Source organism: Glycine soja, chromosome 18 (genome assembly GCF_004193775.1).
Source record: "Glycine soja cultivar W05 chromosome 18, ASM419377v2, whole genome shotgun sequence".
Lineage (NCBI taxonomy): Eukaryota > Viridiplantae > Streptophyta > Magnoliopsida > Fabales > Fabaceae > Glycine > Glycine soja.
The window spans coordinates 44544687-44550266 of record NC_041019.1 but is presented as its reverse complement, the minus strand read 5'-3'; positions in this window follow the sequence as shown (position 1 = coordinate 44550266).

Genomic DNA, 5580 nt, shown 5'->3' with positions numbered 1-5580 from the left:
AAAACTCATTCCAATTGATATCTCTAAGGATCCCTACACATGTTCTCACTAATCCCCAATTGTGAATAATTCATCCCTTACCTCTAAGCGGACTCACGTGTCTTCAGCCAGCGATAGCAGCATCTCTAGCGGTTCTCTGAGATTCCTCCAATTTTTTTCCTCTAGCTGCTCCGATAGAATTCCTAAACGTCAAAGAGACAGAGAAGGGATTGAAGCCTCCACTTGTACTGTCACCATGCGATTTATTTTTCTCCCTCCACAAATATTATCTCGCAAACGGTGAAAGCGTGCGAAATTGAATTTTGAACAACATATCCAAATTTCATAAAAATCCAACGGTTAACGAAACCGGGATCGTAGTTTTACCGATACAGCTCTGGGTTTCTACGGGAAAGGAAAATGCTACAATGCGAGGGGCATTTCTCTTAGCTCAGACATAATATCGAAATTCCCAACAGTGAGAATGCTCGTAATTGGGTTGCGAATGTGGTGCTCAAATTTCACGACGATCTAACGGTGAACGAGTCCGAGATCGTCGTTTTTCTGAGACAGGTTAGGTGGCCTACGGGAAAAAGAGAGGGTTTTGGGAGAAGAAAGAAGAAACAACATTGTGAGGCAGAGGAGGCTGAGGAGTCAGTCTGAAAACTGACCTAGCATGTTGTTATTTATAGCTAAGGGCATTTACGACCTATTGTTTACTCTATTTATTTATTTATTTTTTTATAAAAACAAACTTTATTTTATTCTCTATCAAACAAATAAATAAAATACCCTTTTTATTTTCTCTCAAATCATTATTTTAATTAATAATTATATCTCCTTATTTATTTATTTATTTATAAAATCTCATCATTTATTTTAAACTCTATTTATTTATAAATAACAATCCTTTTTAATCTTGTTTATGAAAATTGGGATGTTACACTCCACACCCAACAAAAACCTTCTAAAGAAGAGATATTCAAGATTAGAAATAATACCAGGTGAATAATTGAAGAATGGAAGAAAATGAATGATAACTGCTAAATATGAGTTATTGTGATGATAAAAATATATTGAAAATATCTTTAAAAATATTTATTTAGCAGTTATCTTTGGCTTAAATATTAAGATTTGATATTTTTCTTATTTATGGCTTGTAGATATAAAAAAGAGAGATTAAAAGAGAAAAGGATCGAGAAAATATCCAAAATATCAAGAAGTCTCAGGAAGATATGATTAAAAGCTAAACAAATCTAAAAAATATCAAAAAGGAAGATTTATAGCATCAAACCCAAGTCCATTACAACAACTATAAAAAGAGAGTCAAACCAAGGAGAAAAGGACACACCACTACAGAATCCCCTTTAGGGGAAATCATTTTCTCCCTTTCTTTCTTTCACTCTTCTTATTCCATCTGTTCTTATATCTCATCCATTGTAAAACCCTCAATGGTCATGAGTGACTAAACCCCTAGTTAGGGTCTGGTAGGCCTAAAAGCCAAAAGATGTATTGTACACTTCATATTTATCAATGCAAATAGGTGTTTTCTTTCCTATTATCCTTTCTTACTTTTAATTTCATACATTATTCATCCTTGCATCATCTTTGAGGGTTAGGTGCTCAAGAGAGGGTAATCCTTAATAGAAAACAAGGAAGGTTTTGCATACATATGTTTTAGGAATTAGTCGCTCGAGAGAGGATAATTTCTAATAGAACTAAAAGGAAGGGATATCTTGATAAAATTATTGCTAGACATAGAGTGATTGTATCATGCTCATGCATCAAAGCAAATATCTAGAATTAGAACTTCATGCATTTCATCTATTGAGTCTTTGCAAAGACAGTTGGGATATAGATAGGTGAGATAGGCTTGTCATCGTGAGACATCAGGGGCAAGTATTTTAACAGATGTGGGTAGGAAAAATTCAACAAATTGATAGAGAAAAACCTAAAATCATACATCCTAGGTAGATAAGGCAGGCTAGGTCCCAACATGATCAAATTCTGATTTTATTTTATTTTTATCTTCTATTTTTATCTTTTACTTTTCTTATCTTATCTTTTATCTTCTATTTTCTTTTATCTTTATCATATCTTAATTTAAATATTTTATCTTCTCTATCTTCTATTTTTATCTTTAAATCTTTTATCTTTTCTTTCAAATCTTTATCTTATCTAATATATTTCTTTATCTTTATTTTAAATTCTTTATCTATTGCCTTTAATTTGGGTTTGCATTAATCTAAGTACAATCAAAGTCCTTGTGGATTCGACACTCGGACTTCTGAGTACTTTACTACTTGTGACAATTTGGTACACTTGCCAACGAGATAACAATGAATCATGAGAAAACTAATAAGACTGATCTAAACAAGCTAGACATCACGAGCTCCAAAAGAAATATATTACTATTCTAATATGATAGCTTGTGTCAAGTGTAAAAATCCTAGAGAGGCTAGCGAAATAATTGTTTGAGTCAGTTGTGAGTTTGCAACATGATTGTTGTATAGTAAAAAACTTAGATAAACTTATGAAACAATACTTGGGTTGACTGAACTTGTAAAGGTGAGAATATTGGCTAAAGAGATTAGAAGAATGACATGTAGAAGTAAAAATATCTAGTACAAGCTTGAAGATATGACATTAATCATTACTATAAAATAGACTTTTAATATAGATCATTTAGAACTTAACATCAATTATTAACCGATATTTTGAAACCACCGACGTTAAAAGTATTAATGTTAACATCGGTTTTTGAAAACTAATGTTAAACTAAACTATACAACATCAGTTTTTCTAAAAAATCGATGTCAAATAATAAGAAATAACAAAAAATATAAAATATGTAAAAACCAATATCTTTTTTTAGAAAAATCGATGTTGTGGTTGACTAGGAACATCAGTTTTTTCTAAAAATTGATGTTGTGAATTAACTACAACATTGGTTTTTTTTCTAAAAATTGATGTTTTTGCTCAAAAACAACATTTTTTAGAAACAACATCGGAGAATTCAATATTCAAAACAATGATTAATGCAAATTATCTGCAAAAATCATTGTATTTAATTTCAAATGGGAATTTAACATTTACTCATGATGAACATAATTTGTATATAAAAAAATACTCATTAATCATAGTCAACAAGTTATAAAAGCATTGATAACAAAAAAGAACATCAAAAGTTTACGAAAAATATTCGTACCTACGATGATGGTGCTATAATGTCCAACAAGGAATGTCATGATTACGATGCAAACAAGAAAATGAAATGTGTCTACAAATTAAAGATTTGAATGTTAAGTGACAGATGAGAAACAATGTCTAGTGCTTTTTTTTAATACCAAGAAATTAAATATTTGAATTTAATATCAAAAAATTAAGGAAGCTTTCAACCATCAATTGACCTTATACTAACTCTCAACCATCAATTAACCAATCAAAAAAGAGAGAAAAAAGTAGTTGTTCTACTTAATTAGCTTTCAACCATGATATATTATAGTAACAAAAAGTTCCATTGTATTGCAAAATTAATATATACTATCAATATACCGATAATATATTAGTGTAGATTGTTATCAACAGTGTGTTAGTTGTGATCTTGAGAGGTAAATGAACCTACTAACTTTGTAATTATGATAACTATATGATGAGATGCTTTAAGCCTTTACAAAACTTCCGGATCATATCACTCGCCAAGAAGCCAAATACAAAGGATAACTCAAATAATAGAAAAATCACTTAAGTTTGAAGGGGATGCATGTGAGGGAAAATATAGGGGGAAAATATAAATAAAGAGGCAATCATCATATTTAAATTTTTTTTAATAAAGAGAAATTTTCAGTCCAAAAAAATGTGTAAAACACTACATTGTCCTTAATTTATCATTATTTAATTATTAGAATATTTTGTATTATTTATGAAAAGTAATATTCTGTTATTTTAATTATAATGATACATATTCGTTATTTAAGTTTTTTGACGTAAATGAATTGTAATGAATTGGGTCTCTCATCACTTAGTGTTTAAATGTGGATCTTTACTTTCATATAATTTGACTATATAAGAAAAATCTACTCTTTAAGTACACAGTAATCCATTAATGTTTTAACATTTGTTTCTCTATGGTATTGTATCAAAATTGCAAGACGTAATTCAAGTTTCCCTTCACGTACACACATTTTTATTCATTATTTTTTTGTCTCCCTCAATCATATCAATTGTTGGAAAAAAAAATTGGGAACCTAAGGCCGTGATAGAATTCTCACACTAGCACAAAGTCATATTATAAGAAAATAAACAAAACACATAATTTAAGATTAACTGTAAATTTGACTGCTTTAGCATTTCCGGAAAACAAATAAAACATAGAATTCTCTCGCCAACACAAATCTCATATGAAATAATATATTCCAAGTTTCAAATTGTCAGTATTTGTAGTCATTGAAGCATAATAGAGCCATAAAATAAAACTAAGGTCTGACGAGGATTGTCTCTAACGGCACTAGTGAGGTGCTGAGAGTCTGAGACTGAGTGAGGAATAATGAGGTCTAGTGGTAGCACAGCGGTGCGGAGGTCTCACAGTGCGGCAGCGACGAGGAAGTCTGGTGTCACATCGCATCGCTAGCGAGGAATGTTGCAGTGTGTTGTGGCGGCACGAACAAAGTGGAGACTAAGAGGAGAGAACGAATAGGTGGAGAGAAAGAGAGTGGAAGCACAAGAGGTAACAACGGTGTGGAGATGGAGAGGCATCGTGAGAGGTTGCAGTGCCAACAACTAGGGAGTTTCAGTGTCGTGAGAGCGAAAGCGAGGGATTTTGAATGAGAGTGAGAGTCAGAAAGGAAAAGTGAGGAAGCTCAAGGGTTTTCGATGTCAGAAAATCATTATAAAAGATCACACAACATCAGTTTTTAAATAAAATCGACGTTCCCGAAGTAACTCAAGATCAATTTTTGGACTGATGTTGAGTTTTCCCTACATTCTTCCAATAATATCAATTTTTGGAAAAATCGATGTTTCGTTAACATCGGTTTTTGAAAAACCGATGTTGTGGGATCTTTTATAATGCTAATGAAATCACGTTAACATCAGTTATATGAAAAACCGATGTTAACAAACTTGTGTTATTTATGAGTATGCCACTATATTTTTGTTAACATCGATTTTATAAAAAATTAATCTTAATGTAACAATGTTAAATCCATTATTTGTAGTAGTGAATACTGAATTTAGGAACTAGTTAGATTTATGTGATTAATTTTTCATAACAACAATTAAATAAAAAGATCACATTAAAAAACAAATACAAATAAATCAATGTTAATGTAACAATGTTAAAACTATTATTTGTAGTAGTGAATACTGAATTTAGGAACTAGTTATATTTATGTGATTAATTTTTCATAACAACAATTAAATAAAAATATCACATTAAAAAACAAATACAAATACAAGAACCTAAGTGAAAAACAAAATAGTTGGCTGACCTATTAAAATATTGACAAATAATTCAAGGGCATATGAAATAATTTAACCTATGGATGCAGAGAATCAAATAAGTTTTTTGAAAACCTTAAATAAGTAAAATATTAGTCATAT